This window comes from Ictalurus punctatus, chromosome 5 (genome assembly GCF_001660625.3).
Source record: "Ictalurus punctatus breed USDA103 chromosome 5, Coco_2.0, whole genome shotgun sequence".
In the NCBI taxonomy this organism is placed as follows: Eukaryota; Metazoa; Chordata; class Actinopteri; order Siluriformes; family Ictaluridae; genus Ictalurus; species Ictalurus punctatus.
The window spans coordinates 2,754,999-2,778,945 of NC_030420.2; the positions used below are offsets into that span (position 1 = coordinate 2,754,999).

The window sequence follows — 23,947 nt, forward strand, 5'->3', positions numbered from 1 at the left end:
GAGGTCAGGGATTCCGGAAGTTCAGAAGGTATTGTGAGGTCAGGGATTCCGGGATTTCATCATGTATTGTGAGGTCAGGGATTCCGGGATTTCATCATGTATTGTGAGGTCAGAGATTCTGGGAGTTCATCATGTATTGTGAGGTCAGGGATTCCGGGAGTTCAGAAGGTATTGTGAGGTCAGAGATTCCGGAAGTTCAGAAGGTATTGTGAGGTCAGAGATTCCGGGAGTTCATCATGTATTGTGAGGTCAGGGATTCCGGGAGTTCATCATGTATTGTGAGGTCAGGGATTCCGGGAGTTCATTTGTATAAACTCTGCGGTAGAAATTTAGACAAACGCCACTAGACTCGTCCTCTCAGGTGAAAAAGGTTTATTACAGAAGGTTGAAAGCAGGATAGAAGATGAGAGCGCTCTGAAGCGCTCCTCTCTCACATGCCCTATATAAGTTTTAAGATAAGGAGAGCTGGACATCTGCGAGTCTCAAAACGGGGGGTTTGAGCACGTTTGGTGGTTTTCAAGGTCTTAGCAGATGTGCAGACATTCCCGAAGACAATAACATGTTTGTGTCAGTGTAAGAGGAAAGAACGTCCTGTGCTCATCTCCATGACACGACCACAAGTGGCATTGATCACTGATGAACATGAACAGAGCTATTGCAAAGTAAGAAATGAATCATTTCCCTCGCAACTCACTCGTCGTACATTATCACATTACATTGGCTGCCAATTTTTAGCCTAGCCGATTTGGTTTCCAGGCAGCCAGGGATTGGTTACCTGCTGATGAATTTATGATTCGTCTACCCCTGCACTTAATTATTTTTGCCCACCAGTTGACATTCCTTTGAAATATTCACCATATTTGGTCAACGTTCTGCTGTGAACATTCTCTCTCGCCTTTTCACATTTCCCTACATCGTCCGTCATCTCCCCGCGTCTACTCGGGTTTCCCAACCCTTTTCCAAAGACACGACGATCCCAGTGTTCCCGGCCCAGGCTCCGGATCCACCCGGATTCTGTCTCGCGTCCGAGTTCGAGTCCGACACCCCCTGGCTTCTGAAAACAGAGTTTGACTTCAGTTTTAATTCGTGGTTGTTGGATCGTTATTAGCCGTCTTGTCCTCCTGAGAAGATCTGTGCGTCACGGTGTTTTGTCTTAATTATATACTTTTACTGAAACTTTAGGTTCGTTCTCAACTCCGAGCGTTCTAGCGCTCGTATATGCTAATGAATATTCGCCGAATCTGCTGAGAGTTGAGACTTCTCAGATGAGTCATTCGCAGCGAAGGGTTTCATTATGCATGCGATGCGCAATCAAGCCTATTTTTCCCTCTTAAATTTTTTTTTATTTAAAAAAGAAGCAATTTGTATTTTGTTTTTTTTGTGTTTGACTTTTCAAATGGAAGAATCTTCAGTTACTACCCACACAGCCCCTTTTACCACCTGCTTTGATAATGTAAGATGGATGAAGAGGAGTCTTCCGCATTTCTTTACTTTTTTTTTATTTTATTTGTTTGAACCAATTTCCTTTCTTCCGAGTTGCGCAGTCTCAGCCCATTATCCACAGCGTGTGCAGAACCTCTAATGTACAGCCCAGTCCAATTTCTGGGCTGCATCACAGAAATGGTGTTAAGGTTAGTGGTTAGCACGTTTGTCTCACACCTCTAGGGTGTATTCCCGCCACGGCCGTGTGTGTGTGTGTGGGGAGCTTTCATGTTCTCCCCGTGCTTTGGGGGCTTCTCTGGTTTCCTCCCCCAATTCAAAGACATGCATTGTAGGCTGATTGGCCTTTCCATAGTGTATGAATGGGTGTGTGTGTGTGTGCGATTGTGCCCTGCGATGAATTGGCACAATCGTCCAGGTTGTCCCCTGACTTATGCACCCTGGGATGGGCTCCAGGTTCCCCACGACCCAGTAAGGATAAGCGGTATAAACAATGGATGGGATGGATGCTCTTCTTCAAAGACCCAATGCTGTTTTAATGAACACACACACACACACACACACACACACAAAGATACGGACTGATTTCGTTTGTGGCATACAGACATCTTGCTTAGATATAACTGGAAGCCAAACGGAGACCAAAGCGAATGCTGGAGAACAGATTTTATCTTTGAATGATGAATCTGTGGCTTTTATTCGTCTCGAAAATGACAAACATCGGTTACAGCGTTTACATTTTACAAACTACGTTCACGCCGATTATTCAACACACTACACGTCAACACGGACGTTTTCGCCGTGGTCGCTGGGACTACGGTCACCGCGATGGCCGTGGGACTGCGATTACCTCGTACAATTTTGCACTCAAGTCTCCTTTAGCGAACAGTGGACTAGTTCAACCAAACAGACTGCATATAAATTCGCACACTTAAAATCTCTATCCTGTGTTTTGAGAGATTTCTGTAAAGCTGCTTTGAGACGACGTCCAGCGTTAAAAGCGCTACACAAATAAAACTGAATTCACGTGAGTAATTCACTGTTAAACTGTTCATTTTTGCAGCCGTTTCTAGTTATTAAACTTCCTTGTTGTCTAGACTAATAGCTTAGAAATGAAATCTGCCTGTCCACTGTCCATGTACAGTCGGTAGCATTGAGGGTATTTTTGTCAAATCTGGCGTCTCTTGTGACCAGACCGTGACCTGGAGGCATCGTGTTCTCCATCATTCTTTCCTCACCCGCTCAAGTTTCTGTACGGAATCCATTAGCTTTGAAATAACTTTAAATTCACGTCCTCCCGTGGCTTTCCCTCGGCTCTGTGCCGAGTGTGATATCTTAATAAATATTTCCATGGAGCGTGGGCAGGACTACTTTATCTGAAATTGGATGGTTGTTATTTTTTTCTGGTCCCTGGGCCGCGAAAGACCACCGAACGTCCCCGTCAGCACCGTCTTGAGCCGCGGCGCACGGATCTACAGTAAATTAAAGCGGTAATGAGTTAATCTCGCCTCACCTGCAGTGCTCTGTCTCGGCTGTTTATTAAATTAATAGATCAATAATTTTACGCCTCAGCAGGCCTGGAGAGGACTGCAAATTGAGGTGTCGCTGATTAACAGGTGGAAAATTATTCATGAACATGGATTTATGGCGTGCAGGTTACCTCGCAGTCCGTCTCCGAAGCACGGGCGGATTTTTATCGCATGTTACACCCAGAACCAGTTCGTAGGAAAGACAGGACAAGGACAGTTTCTATAAGGATAGAACTTGCACCGGTACTCCGCAGGGACCGACGGTGATTCCAGGCTTGGGGTGCCATCTGTGTCCCGCCGATATCGTGTTTACAAATAACGTCAAGGATAATTCGTCACAAGACGTGCCGATTTCCATCCATCGCGAGTGATCAGTCATCATTTTTGGCGGAGAAATTACCACGTTTCATTTCGATGGACTGTGGGGGGAAATTTATACTCCAAGATATAACTGTATTTACGTCACGACACGGAAAAAGTGTCTCTCGGACGGTTACGGTATCTCCCGTGCCGTCTCCGTCGCGTTCGGCCGATCGAGCGCGGTGTTTCCCCGCGTTTAGCCTACTGACGTATTGACGTGTCTTATTTTCAGATAGACTGAGCAACGCGAGCTATCCCCCCCCCCCCATTAAAGCGTAGAGGTATGTGGAAATGTTATGGTGACGTCCTTCAGGAGGACCGAGCCTTACTTGATCATGCCGTGCTGAGACACTGTTTAAGAGCAGAACGGTTCAATTAGAAGAATGAAGTTGAATTTATTCATTACTACGCGGGTTAAGTGGCACCACTCGGTATCTAGGGACATTACAGTATGTTCTACATTTCCCCCAGTGACTGTGCAGCTTTCCCTGCACAAAAGTTCTCGATTTTGTTTAGCAGCAAATGGCATATGTACACAATCACTTAAATCCAATTCAGATCCGAGTTCTCCACATGTTCATCGCTCCCAGGCCGAGCATTCTCCGTAATCCATTTTGCATTTCGTCCAGCTGTAGCGTCTATTTCAGTTCTGAGAACGTTTTCAGCTTCGGGGGAAGTGTTTTAAGGAAGGAATATTATTTCTGAAACTTTTATTTATTTATTTATTTATTTATTTGCAGGCAGCGAGCCCCTTAAACTGTGAAATGGATTCCGCAGACTCGCTCAGCGCACTTCTTTTCACGGACCTAATCCAAATGTTCCAATTTAAAACGCGTACGGCGGTGTTTAGTTTTTATTCGCGGCCTTTCCGCCAGCAGAACATGTTATAGGTGCAAGTTGACATTATTTGTAGGCGACATGGTTTTTTTTTGTTTGTTTGTTTTTTAAAAAATGTATTAAATTTATTGTTATTCAGATTTTGGATTAAACTCACGTGAGACGTCAAAGAGGGTAAATAACCAGGGGCGTAGAATCCGCACTCTTCCTCTGGCCTTTTGAAATCTTTGGTCTCTATACGTGCACGTGTCTGGAAGTCTTTACGTGACCCGGCGTTGCCGTGACAACCGGTCACTCGCGTGACGTGTCCCGCCCACGTTCACTCCCTCGCCGAGCGCTCGGAGGCGGCGATGGGAACCGTCCACTCCGAGCAGTGTAAGTTCGTTTGGCGCGTGGTATTCATGCCGTACGATGACGATTCATTTGCAACGTATTTCTATTTTCACTGTATTTCCATTGATGAGTAATTAGCAAGATTTGCTGGTGATATTAGCTTACCCGCCGCCCCGCACTTATTTTCAAACTCTTCTGGAACGTCTTTTGTCGTTTGTTTGTTAGTTTTTTCATTACGGATGCGTTATCCGGGTCCTTCACATTATTAGAATGAGATGGCGAATTGTTAAGGTCGAATTCGGATCGGCGTGGCTTACGCGCGTCCGGATGTCGACGCTAAATATCGGTAGAGATGTCATAGGACGGAGCACGTTTTCATTTTATAAATACAGTGACCGAGTCAGAATATCTATAAGAGCCGTATAATAAATATAAAGACAATGTCTGAATTCGATGGAATGGCCGCGTTCATTTAGTTTTCAAACTGTAGCACTTCTGTTGTTGTTCTCGTCTCCGAAGCCGAGTTCCAGGCGATCGATGCCGGGATGAATAAATGATGCTGGAGTCTGTTGATATGAAACTGTCAGTCACTACGGGTTGATTCCTGAGCTCCACAGCGTGAACAGGAGCTCATTAGCGTAGCTTTCTCGTCGCTCCTTTCTGTCCGATCTGATCAAACGGCCGAAATGTCCGTTACTATATACACCTGCACTGTAGTGGTAGTAGAAGCAGTAACACCATTACCGCAGGAGCATCTTACACTTAGCACCTATAGGACTAATTAGAGCTGTTCATATTGTAATTATCGTGAGGGATTGTCTGAGGATATGGCAGGTTTCGTTACAACTTTTATAACCTTGATGATCCATAATATTACAATAACAAGACGCCGGTTGAAGTTAATGCTTAACATTTAATATCTTGTAAAATATTCATCTTATAAGCATTAAGAATCAGTCGATGGGCCCAGATGTACCGTACGTTCCTCTACATAACAGTTACTGTAGTGAATGCTGAATTACACTATGTAACAATATGTGTATCTATCTATGTGTGTGTATAATTTACCCAGAACTTTAAACCTGTTCCACTTCACATCTATTTCTAACACCTTCGGAATAAAATGTTTTATTTATTCGCCACCATTAGATTTTTAGCTCCTGTTCCGAGTTGCACCGTGGGCAGTCCGGAATTAGCGCTGTGTTACTCGTGAGTAACGACGAATGTTCTTTTACATGGCCCGGACACCCAGGATTAAAGGCCCCTGATGTTTAAGTTACATTTCAACAATCAAGACCCGACCGTGACCTCGTTTCCCCCGCTATCGGTAAGGAAGAGTTTCCGGCTTTCGGTATAGACGGGGAACTTAAAAGCTTAGACTTGCTCGCTGAGACGAGCACGCTACTGTCTCGATATATCAGAATCACTTCAGGGATGTATTTCAGGCACTGAATACAGTAGGCCCATTTCCTGTCTCCGCTCTTGACCGCTGTCTCGCACTTTTGTTCCATCGTTCGGTAAGTAATCACACAAAGGGAGCATGACGCGTGCGTATGCGCCCGGAAGGTGAGTGTACGTGGGCGTACACGTTCTTGCCGTTTTTGCTGATTAGCTTAGACTTTTTTTCTTCTTCTTCTTCTTCTTTTTTTATTTTTTCTTCTTTGTGCAGTTCAACAGTCCTCACTGGCATTATGAAATATAATGGCTCCGCAGCGTCACGCCACTTTTCATGTGTTTTCTAGTGTCCCGATCCGAAATCGCCGTCACGTCGGCTGTAGCGGTCGCTTCGCAAGCGAGCAATAATTTTCTGAAGCAGGAGGGGTTCGAGATGAGTCAACGAGTCAGAAATGGTACACGCACAATGCGGCGCTTCTTTATGATGTCCTCTGGAAAAAATGGTGCGAATTATCGCCATCGTGTAAAGAGGCCTAAAAAGGATAATGGCGGAATTGTAATTATTTCAGTGGAACATTTATTTATAGGTTTAAAAAAAATATATATTATCTAACATGGGTCAGTTATATAAATATTACAGGTTCATTCCAGTTTAAAATATATTTATGTATATATATATATATTTCAGATCTGTATTAATTCCCCATTTTGACATAAAAGCAAGAGAACACTCTAGAATGTATACTGATTTAACGCCGTAATTTTTCTAATATTTTTAGATTTGTGTCCATGTCTTATTTCCTGAGACTGTTCAACAGTTTTATTGTGCTCCGAATTTGCAATTATAGCGAGTGCCGTACTCTAAATGTCCAAGCGGCTGACCTGATTAGGACTGTTCTCACCAAATTTTGCATTTTAATCGTCTCTTCGATGTGCAGAAGTGATCCGTCTCATCGGTTTGTTTTCATAAGTGTCCAATACGTCATTATAATTGGACTCGGATATAAAAAAAAAATAAATAAATAATAATAATAAAATTGTAAATCTCAATTGAATTGATATTTAATTAAAATGTTGGACCGTTTCCAGATTAAAAAAAAAAAAGAAAAGAAATCCATCCAGTGTTTTGGTTATTTACTGAAGGCAGTCGTAAGCGGTTCTATTCGTCTTATTCTCCTGTTGAAAATTTAATGAAAACATAGTGAGGGATCGGCGCCTTCATATTTATCTAACGGCTCGGTGATGGATCCGAGTCTCGGTGATTCACGAGGAGAAACTCTGTGGCTGTAGGGAAAGCTGAAAGAGCTTCACTTGATTAAATAGGTAATGGAGCTTCTTTCGAGTCAGAACTTTCTAAGCTGTCGTATTCACCTCCGTTACGCCTCGCTAGATGAGATAAAGGGCTGCTCGGTGTAGCTGGCTCATGCCCAGAACCGTAGAGTTTTCATGCGGCAATAATCAATAACAAACTTTCCCACAATCTGCCAAAGGAAAATCAGTCGGGTTATAGTTCAGAGTGAAAATGGTTTGAGGAATAATCTCGGTGTATTGCCTCGTCGTGCCGTCTTAATATCCATATTCCGTATTCATACATCACGTCAGGTTAAATTCAGCCAATAAGAGGAAATGGAGTTGAAATGATACTCATATGACGGCCATTTTGGAGCCAGACTAATGAGTGTGAAACAGACGGTCATGGCAACACCACCCCTCGTTGGCATCGCCGACAGCAGCACGTGTGTGCGCGTGACTCCTCTTTATTATTATTATTAGCACTGTGGTGTCATGAGACGGAACGTTCGATGTTTGGTCATGGCTCAGTGTTAAGCATTTTATAGTAGTATGGTTTTAAAAAGTAACGAACTATCGTATATACATTCTCTGTGTGGCGCATTTCCCAAACAGCATAACGCACAGGCGAACTAACCGCCCACGTACGGCTGTTCCCCGGCGCAACGTGAACGCTCGCTTTGATGCGCTATCATTTCTAACGTGACCGGGACTTGTCCGTGGGACGCTCCAGACCTTCTGAGAGTGATGATAAGTGGATTTGAAAGAAGAACGTGATATTTAAGAGAGAACAAAGAATACGGGGAGGTTTTCAGGACGGAGGAGTTTACTCAAGTTTGTTCATCGTTTGCACAGTATGCCAGGGGATGTGAATATTGAAATGCTTGTGTCGGGCCTTATGAGTGTCTCAGTGTGGAGGGAGGTCATCGGTGACGTGTGCGGAGTGTGCGTGTTCTCCCCGTGCCGCGGGGGTTTCCTCCGGGTACTCCGGTTTCCTCCCCCAGTCCACACACATGCGCGGTAGTCTGATTGGCGTGTCCGTAGTGTATGAATGGGCGTGTGAGTGTGCCCTGCGATGGATTGCCACCCCGTCCAGGGTGTACCCCGCCTCGTACTCGATGCTCCCTAAGATAGACTCCAGGTTCCCCGTGACCCTGAAAAGGATAAGCGATAGAGGATGGATGGATGAACTATCCGCTTTTACAGTGTGGCAAGAGAGAACCAGAACTATTATGAAGCAGCTGTCTATATTGTCAAAAGATTCATTTCTTAGGTTTTATTCCCCCCCCCCCCCCCCCCCCCCCCACACACACACACACACAAAATGTACCCGTGATCCGATTACTTTGTTTTTTGACCGGATCACAGTCACCAGTTCTCTCAGCATCCCGATCACGTAACGCCGCTCCGTGTGTTCCGCTACTCCCCGAGCCTGGGTATCAGAGGCGTAAACGCTTCAGGTCATGCTGTTTATTTGGCAGCTGTAGCTCCACTTGATCACACCACCCGTCGTCGATTACTTCCCTATAACAGCACGCCCTTGTGCTCGAGTCCTAGCGTATTGTGGAATCTTACGCCTTTTAGCCCACTGCTTTTATCGAACCCTCATTGTTGCTGTTCTGCAGGATTGTCTCGACATCCGGAAGTAACCTTAAATTCAGCAGGTCTGATTGTGTTCAGTGCAGCTGCTTAAACAGATCCTGGTGCACCCAAGGCTGTTGTATATGAGTGATTGCCCGAAGAATATCATTATTCAGCCATTTTCCAGGAGAACAAACGCCACCAAGGTTTCTCATGCGCCTCGGTTCCTTTTCCTGTGAGTTATTAGATATAAGTCACGTGACGTATGACCCGCGTGCGTTCACGTGGACGCTCCTGCAGGTGCCGTATTATGAGCGCGGTGCTGGTGTTGTTTCCGTCCGTGTGCTCGCGTGTAGTCGGGGAGCCGTTGTGCCGCACTCCGGCGCGCTCGAATGAATTGCCATGAGAGCTGGGTCCGATTCATTCGGAGCTTTTGACTGCTAACGAGCTGATTTAGAAGCGAGCTAGGGGAGCTGCACTGGCACCTAACCAGTCATTCTTGAGGAGGTTGGAGTGTGTTTCGAACATACTGCCGCCATATTTTACTCCATAGCGTTGTCCGGTTGGTCAGAAGGGGTTCATTGGTTTTCTTTAACAGCAGCTCTGACTGTAGTTCCGACTGTAATCCAGATCCGTCCGTCCACCCATTTCCTGCAGCGCTTATCCTACACAGCGTCCCGGAGCCTCTCCCAGGGGACTCGGGGCACATATCCCGGACCGGGTGCCAACCCATCCCAGAGCACACTCGCGCGCACACTCGCGCGCACACTCGCGCACACACTCGCGCACACACTCGCGGACCCATTCACACACTACGGCAATTTAGAGATGCCAGTCAGCCTACGAAGCTGAGGGGAGGAATCTAGAATCGTTTCATGATCATCTTCTCCTCCTACTTCTTCTTCTTCTCCTTCCCCTTTTTCTCCTCCTCCTCCTTCTCTTACTTCTCCTTCTTCTCCTACTTCTTCTTCTTCTCCTTCCCCTTTTTCTCCTCCTCCTCCTCCTCCTTCTCTTACTTCTCCTTCTTCTCCTACTTCTTCTTCTTCTCCTTCCCCTTTTTCTCCTCCTCCTTCTCTTACTTCTCCTCCTTCTTCTCCTTCTCCTCCTACTCCTTCTTCTTTTTCTCCTCCTCCTTCTCCTTTTTCTCCATCTTCTCCTTTTTTTCCTTCTTCTCCTCCATCTTCCTCTCCTACTTCTCCTCCTCCTTCTTCTTCTCCTTCTTCTTCTGCTTCTCCTCCTCCTTCTTCTTCTCCTTCTTCTTCTGCTTCTCCTCCTCCTTCCCCCTTTTCTCCTTCTTCTCCTCCTCCTACTTCTTCTCCTTCTCTTACTTCTCCTCCTTCTTCTTCTCCTTCCTCCTTCTCCTCCTTCTCCTACTTCTTCTCCTTCTCCTCCTCCTTCTTCTACTCCTACTTCTCCTCCTTCTCCTTTTTCTCCTCCTCCTTCTCCTCCTTCTTCTTCTCCTCCTTCTTTTTCTCCTCCTTCTCCTTTTTCTCCTTCTTCTTCTCCTCCTACTTCTCCTTCTCCCCCTTCTCCTTTTTCTCCTTCTCGTCCTTCTTCTCCTCCTTCTCCTTTTTCTCCTTCTCGTCCTTCTCCTCCTACTTCTCCTGCTTCTCCTCCTCATTCTTCTCCTCCTCCTTCTCCTTTTCCTCCTCCTTCTTCTCCACCACCACGTAACACAGTCAGTGCAATGAGGGCATGTAAAGAAGAATCCCCTTTCCTCCAGCGTTAATCGAAGTGCTCCAGGTTGAAGGACCATCGTTTTACAATGAATACTTCTCCCCGTGATAATTTAGTGGTGCTCACTGCACACGGCCCTCGTTTAAACAAGCAAAAAGAACCTTTCATAACATCCTAAACAGAACACTGAGAGCAATTTAACTCCTCGCGGCTCTTAACTAAAGAGCAGCCTTTTGTTTTAGCGCAGCACACATACCATTACCGCTCTCGTCATTGATCAGCAGCCCTACCTGGAGTTCATCCACAGCTTTCGATGCGTTTACCAGATCCCGACCTCGATACGTGACTGTAAATAAAGGATGACGAGCGAGATGAGGGGAGGAAGAGAATACGGTGTCGTCGTGAGCGCGGAGCGTGGCATTGTTCCGCCGAGCACGTATGTCGCTAATGGGTTCGGGTGCAGAGGTGAGCTCAGTACAACAACATCGCAGAACTTTAATGGAGCCGGATGTGTCTCATTCCGCGAGCCGCGCATCAGCCTCTATTGTTTGCCGGCGCGCGTGTTTTGTGATGAAAGTGTCGCACTTTACATCGAGTGGTTCGCATTCAAGCGGCAGCATATACGCCATTTTCAAACGATAGCTGTATGTAATGAGAAGTTTTAAAATGAAGAGCACAGCCTCTAGGATTGCATTTACTTTGCACTTGTTTTCTTTTTTTTTTCTTTCTTTCTTTTTTTTTATGCAAAGCAGGTGAAATGAGTCTCACGGATCCTACAGAACGGAGCTGTCAAAGACACCGTCGAAAAGTACTCTTTTAACTTTACTCATGGGAACGCTATCACTAGCTTTATGTCCCCTCATTTCTTTGCTCGTGCGTCCGCACGAGCTCTCGCGTGTTTTGAATTCGTGTGTGCCTTCGCATGTCGATGTCCCGTCTGTGAATAAAATTGCTATTCGCAATCTCAGCTGCTCATTTTTCACAGCTGTTTCTTCGCTTAGGAGAAATCAGTAATATCGCATCCTCGTGTGCGCACTCGCACGAGCTCTCGCGTGTTTGAAACGCGGTCGTGCTTTTGCATGGCGATGCCCTGTCTGTCGGGGCCGGGGGGGGGGGGATTCTTATTCGAGAATTCGGCTTTTCTGTTCTTCAGGTCCTTTTGCTCGTCAGAAACAATTAATATACCGTTCGGATGTGTGCGTTCGCGTGAGCTCTCGCATGCTTGAAATCGTATGCGCTCTCGCACGGTCGATGTCCTTGATGTAAATGAATTCGCCGTTAGAGATTTCCACTTGCCCCCCCCCCCCCCCCCCGTCGAGTTTCCTCGTCCGTGAGAGATCATTAACGTATCGTTGTTGCCGGTACATTCGCGTGAGCTCTCGCGTTTTTGAAAGTGTCCGGCGAAGTGTTTCCGCCGGTTTCTTCCGTTTCCGACAGTCGAGACGGAGCTTTAATTACGTCCTTTCTGTGTATCTCTGTCAAATCTAAACAGCTGCTGCGAGTCAACGAGACAGAACGTCGTTAAGCGGCCGACAGGACGGGAAGAATAAACGAGCTTTTGTTTCTCCAGCGGCTGATTAGCAGAGGGGACTTTCTCATTCTGTGTGAAGTTTCAGATGATCTGCGGCGCCGGGCTCTTCTGTTTGTTCTCAAACAAAGCTGGTGCGCGAGTGTAATAAATCAGCGTCCGTAACAACGTGCTGTTCACCGGGTCGCGCTTCGTCACGTTACCGAAACAGACGTTCGTTTTCTCCCGGTTTATACCGTCGCAGCTTTTTGTCTGGAAACGGAGGCGTTTGTTTTAGTTTTTTAAGGGTGAAATAATTCCCAAGGAGCCCCTTATACGTCGTCATCAATTCATTTAGTCCATAAGAGCTTTTTTATTACAGCTGTTGTAATTATTAGCAGCAGCACTTCCTGGTTTTGTTTCAATCGCAGTTAGTGTTAACGTAACCATGTTTATGTAGCGTCATGTGCTTTCGCATTTTTTAATTCCTCGATGTCTTCTCTGTGTGTTCTCATGAGCTTTCTCATTTTATATCTCTATATGTGCCTTCACTTTTTTTTTAAAATCTCTGTATGTATTGTCGTGTGCTTTCGCATTTTTGAAAAATCTCTGTACGTGTTGTCATGTGCTTTCGCGTTTATCTCTATATGTATTGTGCTTTCGCATTTGTTTGATCACTAGGTGTATTGTCATGTGTTTTCGCATTTTTAAAAATCTCTGTGTATTGTTGTGCTTTTGTTTTATGTCTACATGTATTGTCACGTGCTTTCGCATTTTTTAGATCTTTATATGTATTGTAAAGTGCTTTTGCAGGTTTGAAGTCCTGTATATGCATTTTTCGTGTGCTTTCGCATTTTTGTTGTTCGCTGTGCTCTCATGCGCTTTCGCAGTTTTTGAGGTCCTCTGTGCTCTCATGCGCTTTCGCAGTTTTTGAAGTCCTCTGTGCTCTCATGCGCTTTCGCAATTTTTAAGTTCTCTGTGCTCTCATGCGCTTTCGCAGTTTATGTAGTCCCGTATATGTGTCCGTATCCGCTCTCGCACGTTCGTAATTCTGTCCGCGTATTGTTCTCGCACGTTTGAAGTCGCGCCCGTGCTGTCGCATGTTTTGAAATTCGGTGCGCGTTTTCGCATCGTTTTGAAGTCGCACCCGTGCATTCACATGCTTTCGCACGTTTGATGCCGTGTACATTTGTTCTCTCGCGTAGCTCAGATCCCGTGTATTCGCCGCCGTTGCACGATTCGCATGAGCTCGCGCATGTTTTGAAATGGTGTATACTCTCGCATGGCTGCTGAATGAAATGACTGAATATAAATTGAATTATTAGGAAATTTGCGGGAGTCATAACTGTTGTTTGCTGATAAAAAAAAATTCTCAAGTTGACTTTCTGGTTTAGTAGTCGGGTTTGTGTGTGTGTGTGTGTGTGTGTGTGTGTGTGTGTGTGTGTGCGTGCGTGCGCGTGTTTGGCTGTTAATTGTTGTGTGAACTGCTTTTGGAGTTACCCCAAGTGTGTGCGGCCCTGATAATGAAATTCGGCATCGCGGTGCCAACACAGTGATGAACCGCCAATCATCTCTGCATGCTTGATTTCACCCTGACTGGCTAAAGCCGTTTTATGCGTTTGGGCATGTGTGCGTTTGTATTTTGTTTCCAAAAAACCCTTCACATAGTGAAATTTGGACGTTTCCTACTGTAAGAGCTACAGACGTTCCTGAACGGAAACAAGTTTAGTTTAAGCTCTGGTTCTCTGATCACTGAAAAAAAAAAAAAAAAAAAAAGCCCCCCCCCCCAATAAAGATGACGAATCGAGACTCTCCGATATGAGCTGACCCACTGGGAGCCCCGCCCCCTCCGCCCGTCTCAGATAAGTAATAACTCGGCCGGCGCTCTTGTCTCATCGGTTTTCCCGCTTGAAATACGTGGCCTTGCTTTGTCTTTTTTTCGCTCATGAAGGGGGCGGACTGGGGGAGCGTTTATTATTATCCGTGTATTAAAAAGGCAAAACAAAATGAAACATAACGGAGACTTGGCTGCTTTCCACACTCACTGAGGGGGAGAGAGAGAGAGAGGGAGAACATGTTAAATATCCAGTCACAAATAATAAGGTTTGGTGCATTCATTTGCTCCCTCCCTCACACCCCTGCTAAACCACGCCCCTTCCCCCCGCCACAGTGGAATAAAGTCCATTAATGTGTGTGACTTTCCTAACGTTAGACAGATAATCTAATTAACTGACACGCGTTTGTCCATCGTTACCTAAATCGAACGTAACCCGGATATATTTTAGCTAACAGAAGACTAATAATATCGTTAATTGACACATTCTTGTCTGACGGTAGTCAAGGTCGTAAGTTTACGTACGCCTCGCAGAATCTGCCCAATGTTAGCGATAGCTGTTGATGAGTCCCACTGCTCTTCATTTAGCACCGCCATGCTACATCAGAGAGTTACATGTTTCCCAGAAGACAAAATAATAACAATTCATCCTGTTCAAAAGTTTGCCCCCCCCAAATGTGTGCAGGACCTGGAGGATTTTTCTGAAGAACAGCAGGCGCTTTAACCGCTCGGGACAAACAAGGGACTCGTCGATCATCCAGGTAACGACACACGGTTTTAATAATCAAGCGTGTGTAAACTTTTGAGCAGGTCCACGTGTGTAAATTCAGTTATTATTGTGTCTTGTGGACTACAATGTTGAACATCTGTTATGTGAAATAGCTTCTTCACGGCAGAACTGTTTTTTTTTTTGTCCAAAAGAAGCAATGTATTTGGTTGAAAGATTGTAACGTCTTTTTTCCAGAACAGGAGGAAAGAAAGTGTGCATGTTTTCATGTTTTCTTTTTATCTAGTGCAGGTGAGTGGCAGGTTTTTTCCTCCCATGCGCCTGATGGTTACTGTAAAACCTCGTGTTTCCGCGCAGTCTGATCTCTTCATCAGACGAGTCATTTGTGAGAAGACTCTGCTGAAAACTTTATTATTATTATTTTTTAAAGGGTTCCACCCACGTTCTTCGACAGGCTACACGTTATTCCCCACTCGCAGGACTGTACAGTAGTCGTATGCAGTGTTTTAAGGGACTTGTCAAGGACGTGAAAAATGTAGCTGTCCTCTGTTTAATCGCGTGAGCGCAGTGTGTGTCGGGATCGTTCACACTCCGACTGCTACAGCCGTACAGAAGTGTCGTTCTTAATCAAGCTCTGTTTAGACTTTAAAAACGGCTAGCTTAACAATCATGAAGAGGAGGGAGAGTGTCGCGTCGAGGTCGACTTTAGGCCCCGACCCGGAGAGGAATTATTTTCCTGCTATAAATTGATGGTATTGATTATGCCTGGTGGAGCTCGGGGGATGTGTGACTACAAGGTAAGTAGATGATTACTGATCTTATTTCTGCCACTGACACACACACACACACACATGCGCACGCACACACACACACACTGTGGCGTAATTGGTGTTGAGGTGAGGCCAGCTCACGTTTCCTCGCCTCGCGCCGATTCTTGGTAGAAAAGATTTAATCAGGCTTTGTCTCCTTCATTGAGCAGAAGACAATTCTAGCGTGGTCTCAGGCCCTCTGGTGAACACGCTGCTTCTCATTACTCTAATTGTGATTCTGCGAGCACTCGAGTCCGGCGAGTGTCATCAAGTTAGCGAGGCTGTCCGTGTGCAGCGGAGAAGGCAGCCGGACGTGATCAGTGGCAGAAAGAGACAAGTCGCTGTTTAATTTTCTGACTGTCCGAACCTCCTCTTTTAAATGCCACCTTTAGAAGTGTGTGTGTGTGTGTGTGTGGTGAGATGGTGTCAGGACAGAATTATAAGAGTCTGGCAGCCCGACAGAGAAACCGTGTAGTGTAGTTTAGCATTAGTGTTGTCTCGCCCATTCGAATGACAGATTCACTTGTTAAATGAGCTTTATTTTTCCTGGCGAAAGGGGGCGTGGCCTCGGTGTCTGATCAACTCACTGAAGGAGGTGTGTCCACAGTGTGTGTCTCTCTATCTCATTGAAGGAGGTGTGGCCTCTGTGCCTCAGGCTCATTGAAGGAGGAGTGGCCTCTGAGTCTCAGTGAAGGAGGAGTGGCCTCTGTGTCTCAGTGAAGGAGGAGTGGCCTCTGTGTCTCAGTCTCAGTGAAGGAGGTGTGGCCTCTGTGTCTCGGCCTCAGTGAAGGAGGAGTGGCCTCTGAGTCTCAGTGAAGGAGGTGTGGCCTCTGTGTCTCAGTCTCAGTGAAGGAGGAGTGGCCTCTGTGTTTCAGTCTCAGTGAAGGAGGTGTGGCCTCTGTGTCTCGGCCTCAGTGAAGGAGGAGTGGCCTCTGAGTCTCAGTGAAGGAGGAGTGGCCTCTGAGTCTCAGTGAAGGAAGAGTGGCCTCTGGGTCTCAGTCTCAGTGAAGGAGGTGTGGCCTCTGTGTCTCGGCCTCAGTGAAGGAGGAGTGGCCTCTGTGTCTCAGTGAAGGAGGTGTGGCCTCTGTGTCTCGGCCTCAGTGAAGGAGGAGTGGCCTCTGTGTCTCAGTGAAGGAGGTGTGGCCTCTGTGTCTCAGTCTCAGTGAAGGAGGAGTGGCCTCTGTGTCTCAGTGAAGGAGGAGTGGCCTCTGTGTCTCGGCCTCAGTGAAGGAGGTGTGGCCTCTGTGTCTCGGCCTCAGTGAAGGAGGTGTGGCCTCTGTGTCTCAGTGAAGGAGGTGTGGCCTCTGTGTCTCAGTGAAGGAGGAGTGGCCTCTGAGTCTCAGTGAAGGAGGAGTGGCCTCTGTGTCTCGGCCTCAGTGAAGGAGGTGTGGCCTCTGGGTCTCAGTCTCAGTGAAGCAGGTGTGGCCTCTGTGTCTCAGTGAAGGAGGAGTGGCCTCTGAGTCTCAGTGAAGGAGGAGTGGCCTCTGCGTCTCAGTGAAGGAGGAGTGGCCTCTGGGTCTCAGTCTTGTGCTCTCGTCAACACACTTCCTCATTATCATAATCAGTGGATTATATAATCAACGTGGTTAAATTGCTTTAATCGCATCCTGCACGTCTCGGATGTTCAGATCTACTGGACGCACAAGTGACTGTTCCTCATCGAACACTAATCCGTTTGTGAAATCATCAGGTCCTTCATCTGTCCCCTTTCTTATTATGAGCAGCTTTTATTGCTGAAGTCAATAATTTTCAATAGAACTCAATAACTTTTCATTGCGGTAACTCAATATTTGTAAGCGTTAATAATGCGCGTCGTTCTGGTTTTAATGATGGATGAGGTTCATAGCCGCTGCAGCCCCAGAGTTCAGCAGCGTCTCCTGCTTATAGTGGTAATGAGACTGATGGCTGAGAAGACACTCTATTACGCCTCTGTGGGATCTCGTTTAAAAAAATGACACGGGCAAAGGAACCATTAGTGTTTTACTAAAGCATCGAGGGAAGTAAAGTGGATTTTATTGTCATTCCTCCATGTGACTCGTATACATGCTTCAGGGCCGTGGACTAAACGGCAAATATATATATATTTATATATTTATCAAATGTAAACTCGGGATTGTAAAGTGTCCATTTTTTGTTTTTGTATCAAATGTTATTTGGATAATTTTTTTATTATCCAAATCCTTTCGCCGTTACAATGCTCAGTCCATTCAGACTGAGGTCCGCCCCCCCGGACCACAGCCAATGGGACGATTGCGTTATAAAACAGCGCCACCTTCAAGCACCTACGACCGTTCTAAACATGCGAACAATCGCTTTTTCACGTGAACACGTAGGTCTGTTCACAGTTTGCATTTGTATTCCGCTTCAGGTTTGTTTTTTAAGCATTATCGCTTTCTTTTTTCTCTTCCCCAAAGCTCTTGCTTCGTGATAGCAGTGCACAGTTTAATTAATAAGACCTACATATACTGTTAATACCCATTTATCATTTCTCAAGTGGGACAGATGCACTAGGCCACAAGAGAAGCCCGCTACCGCTTTCTAACCCGGCTGTGATTCATTCCCTCTATGATTCGTTATGAGCGAGCGGGATAAAGGAGTAGATAAAGAAATAGCAGTCGTTTTTAAATTCTAAGGCGGATTAATCTGAACTTCATTCACCGAAGGGTCTCGTCAGATCATTCAGTGGTCCATTAGACACCTGAAGCTTTAATAACTCTCAGAGGCGTGAATATGAGTATGTCAAAGTCTGTCACTTCTAATTAAAAAAAAAAAAAACAGTAACCCTGAAGCAAACCATCCAAGTAATCGGTTATCGTCCCCGCACGGGTTAAAATGGCGTCTCCCAGCTCGTTGGGAAGAATCCGAATGAACGAATGAATGTGACCTTTAGCAGTGGCACTTCTCAGTGATTTGCACCCCAGAATCCAGCAGCGGAATAATTAACGTAATAAATTCAACACGCTGTAATTGCCGACTTCCTCCGGCAGCCAGGCGAACCAACGAGTCGATTCCTTAGCGAACACGCTCGAACGGAAACACGCGCCGCTTGTATATTAGGATGTTGTAGCGCCGCGGTGTTGTGTTCACGCGTTTAAATTTTTAGGAGCAGTGTTCACTTTCATATCGAGTCCCGTCTGCGTGGTGGTGGTGGCTTTTTTAAATATTTTTTGAATTTTTTTTTTTTAATTGTTCAAATTATTCTTATGATTTAAATGGTCTAGCTGACTCGGTACTTGGGTTTTACTTGATTTCACATGAAAGAAAAGTTACAAACACCTGCACACGTTAAATATTCATACACCCGTCTCATCAAGTACGGAAGTACCTTCCCGCGGTACCGTCGTCGAGCCGCGTGACTCGACAGAACGTGTTTTTTTTTTTTTTTGTTTGTTTGTTTGTTTTTTTAAAAAGCATCACGCCGAAATGGATGACTCGATTCAGCCGATGCTCCATTCGCGAACTGGTGTTCTTGACGTAACCGGTGGAAACGTCTGACGTGACGGCGTTGCGATTAACCGCGCGCACGTGCAGCGTTTTAGCTCGAGTCTGACGGACTTCCCGGCGGCCGAAAGATTCCTACGGCGTTTCTTTCTTTGTTTTTACGTTCACGACTGAGTGATTACACCGCGGTCTATTCTTCTCTTTCTACTTCTTTTCCTTTGGGGGTTTTTTTTTTCCCCTGTCTTCTTCTTTTCAAAAAATGCACCTTGTGGGAAATCCGAACACGCCAGCGTTAGAAAATTACATCGAGTTTTATGTTCTGGACCAGTTTGTGATGACCAAACAGGAACGTCGGCAGGGATGTTAAAAAAAAAAAAAAAAAAAGAAAGGAAAAAAAAAAGCCTGTTTCGCTCTACACTATATAGGATTAAAACTACATCCGTCGGGCTTTTCCCTTCATAAATTACCGAGCTGAGGCTTTCGGGTTCTAAAATACATTGAGATTGAACGCCGAGTCAACGGCGGCGTGTCCGGAAATGGATCTGCGCAGGACACACTTTGCCAAAAGCAGCACAGAGATGTACGAGATGAAATGAACGAGAAGAATTGCAACGTTCAGTCTTCTGTTGCCTCAACAACTAATCTGTACTGTACAGTTTCAGGCTCGAGGTTGAAAGGATTTTTTTTTTTTTTTACGACCAGGTCGTGGCAGACTAAATGAAACACCATCAACCATTGTGTCACCGGGAAAACGCTTCATGTGGTGAAAATTTCTATTATATATATATATATATATATATATATAGAGAGAGAGAGAGAGAGAGTTCTGAAAACTACACACTCTTCACAATCAGAACTCCTGTTAAACCACCCCCACCGCCATTTCCTCAAATTTGATCATCTGACCATTTTCACCCTCTACCTACACCTTTATGTCCAAAAGTATGTGGACACCTGCCCATCACACCCGCATGTGGATCACACAAGCGTGTCCCTTGACCAGAACTAAGAGGCCCAAACGTGTGCACAAAGCGAGCTCCGTGAAAACCCGGTGCGTCGAGGTCGGTGTAGAAGAGCTCGAGTGTCCTGCACGGAACCCTGACCTCAACCCCAGTGAACATCTTTGGGATGAACCCCAAATGTGCGGGCCTGACCTCAGTTATGCTCTTGTGGCATGATGAGCGCACATCCCCGCAGCCGCGCTTCACACTGTACTGGAAAGCCTTCTGAGAAGGTTGCAGGTGGTTATATGAGCAAACGGGGAACTATTAAATATACGAGCGCGATGGAAAGGTGTCCACAAAACCCGTCGGCCATATTGTGTAGTTCTCCATCATGTGACGCCTACCCACTGGAGAGGGTGAACGTTAACCCGCGAGATGCTTGACGCCAGCCAGTCGCGTCTTTTCAAACTGCCTCGTCACAGGGCTGAGGAAAGTTCTAGCCATCCTTTTCGACATTCGTGAGCTCGCCGGCGCCCGTGATTACCTAGTGTCGCTCTGATGGACCGGAGACCGAGTAACGCCGACGTTATCGGAGGAAAGCAAGACCCGCGGTTCCTCAGACGTCCGTCCGTTTTTTTCTTTTTCTTTTTTGTTTGTTTTTTTTGCGAGTCCTCAGTGCGCACGCCGGTAGGCCGCCCACGTCTGGGAAGATTCCGCACCGTTCCAAGTTTCTCCGTTTTGGAGATAATCGCTCTCACTATGGTCTGCTGGAGTCTCAGAGCATTACAAATGGCTTCCCAGCCTATAGTCTGTTTCTGCAACCAACTTTCTCATCTCTTCAAGATGAGATTTTTTTTTGCATCGCGGCGTATTGAGATCTTTTAACCTGCTCCACATTGCTGGAAAGGGTCTATATAAGGGCTGGCAGTAATCAAGCCTGGGTGTGTCTGGTCTAATTGAACCCATTTAATCAAGTAAATTTGGTTAATTGGTTGATTTGGAAGTAACTAAGGGGCCAGTTACTTTATTTATTTATTTATTTATTTTTTTATATATAAACGTTTGCCTTTAATGAATGAAATGAGCGTCTAAAAACACTACTTTATGTTTACTCGGCTCTCCTCGTCTTTAAATCTACAAATAAATGTGATGAGTATGCAGAAATAGAAGAAATACAGTACTTTTTCACAGCACTGCATTAGGATAATGTTGTAAACCTTTTTATTTATTTATTTTTTTTAATGCAGATGTAGAGTCTTTGTATTTGAACACAAAACCCGGCTCGATTTGAAACGAAACCGTCGCCATCATGACAGTGTTCCGAATGCTTTACGGCTTTGCTTCGGCGGTATTTACATATCTGTTGGATAGAAGCACAATGCACTCGCAGCTCGTCCCTCCGTCTCCGGAGACCAAAGATAACTAGCCAGAGTAGCATCCTGTCAGGTTTAATACTTATCCTCTGCAAGCCATTCAGCTCATGCCTCACTAGTGTCTCGAATACATTTCACTTCCTACAGCTTCATTCACGCTAAGCATAGCTTCGTAACTTCACATAGTGAACCGTCACAGGGGGGGGAAATTCCTAGCGGATTATTTTAAATACCCGAGTGAAATTAAAAAAAAAGAAGAAGAAGAAGCTGCAAATCAAAGTGACGGGGATCAGAAATGGTACATTCTTATCAAGAATAAGAGTGAGTAGGCTGGATATGTCCCCAGGCTAAACGTTTACCCAAAAACAAGCGCTCGGTTTTGAAGGATGTATCGCCGCCGCCGCCGCCTTGCGTTCCACCCCATGCGCCGTCTTTCGTTATCGCTCCTATCGTTCTTTTCTCTCTGCCGCACGTTAAGCAGTCCGCGCAGCAGAAACGCGTAGCCGTACGTTACGGTCCGCGCCGAGGCCGGTGCGTCGCCGCTCCGCTCAAGGCGTAAGTGATAAAACGGTGATGGAGATATTGCAATAAAGGTATCGCTGACGAAACCTGATATAATCCTATACTTCTACAGAGAGCTGGAGAGCAGAGCGTATGAGGGAAAAACTTATGAAGTTAAAGACCAAGTACCGCAGAGTCATCACTACAATTAGATTTTATAGTTTAATCCGTTTTGTAGTTAGGTTTTTTTCTGCATTACGGGGTGGTCTTAAGGTTCTGCAGTATTGAAGAATTCCAGAATGTTCCGCATTGGGTTTTTTTTTTTTCTTTTTACGTCCATCACAGTGGACGTTTTCCTCGTCGCGTTCCTGCGGTCTTTCTCCAAACCTTCTCCTTTCACAGATCCAGCGAGCGTGCGCGTCAGGCTGACGTTAAAGAAAGGCGTATCGGTGTGCTCGACCGTTGATCGTGTTCCGAGGTCTCGGTGCGTGATGAGGTTTCACACACATGGCCCATGAGATATGGGGGAGCCGAGCCAAGCCAAACAACAAACAGACCATCATTGCATCCCCTCCCCGCAGACGTAATCCTCTTTGATTGTATTCTGTATTAGTCATATTAGTAAACAGTACGCGAGAGGCCGAATTGAATTTAAAAATGAGTAACGGGGGGGGGAAGAGAGAAGGATCCCAGAGGGGCTGAGCAGAAGGGGGGGGGGGGGGGGGGTGGATTGAGAAAGAGGCTCGGACAGAAAGATTGAAAGTGAAGGACCGGGAATGAAGAGTGCATAGAGAGCGAAAGAGACTGCAAGAGATAATTAATGGAAGAAATAAGACTCTCGGCAGCAGAGGAAATATTACCAGTATCAATCTAAGTGTGTAGTGGCAGCGCAGCCGCCAGCGGAGGGTTTATGATATCCATCTACACCTTAAAGGGATAGTTTAACATTGTGGCATGTGGAACCTTTTTTTTTTTTTACTTACCCCAAGTCAAATGAATTCTTTGATGCCTTTCCTCCCTGCGTCGTGAAGTGTGTGTGTGTGTGGGAGCTACTTAGCATAATGAATGGAAGTGTATAGAAACGGCTCGGCTCGATCCTTTCAAGGCGGAAAATGTAAATAGCCTTCCTGCTCACTCAAAAGAAGGGCGCGTTCAGTCATTTTTCGGAGGTTATGAAGGAGTTCTGATACCGTAATTAATTTCAGCCCTTCCTGCTGGCAGCCAGACTAATCGGAAATAACCTGGATCTCCCAGACGTAGACGAGTACTCGGCGGCTGCGAGTAATGAAGGGTCTTAGTGAGGCGCAGGCATGTGACTGCTCAATATTAAAATTTCATTATTACAATTTCCAGTCCTTTCTTCATGACTTACTATATCGTATAAAAAAAAAATTTAAAAAAAAAAAAGAGGAAAGACGGCGCCGTTATTATAAAATCGTGTTGATTAAAGCTGATCCGTGCAGCAGTACTAAAGTTTATAGAACTCGAGTCTTTCTTTTTTTTTTCTTTTAAAGTTTTATAACGCGACCCGACAGGTGAAATTTCTTCGAACAGTGACCGGCGCAGTCGATCTTCGACAGTGATGTGACGATCCTTTATAATGATCTTCATAATCTTACAAGTTTATGTATCGGAACTCCCCAACACACAAAGGTCCGTTGATTTTATGCGAATCGAGCTTCGTCGGATGAAATTAGCATAACGTACTCTACGGATAAAACTCGTAATCCACCCTACGGATGAGGTCAGGATTTGTTAGCGCTTCAAAGGCGTGGTAGAGACGCGTCACGTACGGTGGCGCTTGAAAGTTCCCGAACCCTTTCGAACGTCCTGTATATCCGCATGAGTATACCCTACGACAGGCCGCTCGGGCGCACCCGCTTGACATCGCGTTGACTGAAAACTCCCGACCCTGATTTCACCTTCAGATCAGCTGCGCGTCCTAGAGGTTCCTAGAGGAACTCAATTTGTGGCTTTTCATGAGTTTTCTCCACCGTTCTGGCGCAAACACCAACGTGTGGGCGGGGCTTAACAGCGATTCGCTCTCATTGGCTAGTGAGATTTGGATGCACGGCTCCCCGGTCTGGAAGTAGAGACCTCGGCGGTGTGGATTTTGGAGAGCGTTCCGGATGCGGTTCTCTGTATAGTTCTAGTGCCTGCACGCTGTAGTGGAAATCGCTCGCGTGCGTAGTCAGTATATTAGCTTGTAATTAATATCGGAGGCTTGGGGAGTCTCATACCACTGGGGGGTTTTTTTTCCCCCCGAGATGAGCGCTCAGGAGCGGCCCGGAGCATCGTCGTCATCCTCCTCCTCCTCAGCTGGACACTCGAGCTGTCGATCCTAGCCAACGAGAGTAAATCGCTGTTAA

At 45.8% G+C, this 23,947-nt stretch overlaps 1 protein-coding gene across 23 annotated transcripts in view; it reads left to right on the plus strand.

Moving 5' to 3' along the window:
- gpat2 (glycerol-3-phosphate acyltransferase 2, mitochondrial) overlaps window positions 1-23,947 on the plus strand; it is a 163,249-nt gene that overhangs the window by 41,021 nt on the left and 98,281 nt on the right. For 21 of the 23 annotated variants that reach the window (XR_008396397.1, XR_008396392.1, XR_008396388.1 and 18 more), the window contains one exon: window positions 14,469-14,544. The exons of the other annotated variants lie outside the window; for them this stretch is intronic. The gene's annotated coding sequence lies outside the window, so the exon portion shown is untranslated. The remainder of the gene's footprint in view (window positions 1-14,468; window positions 14,545-23,947) is intronic. 23 annotated transcript variants of the gene reach the window in all.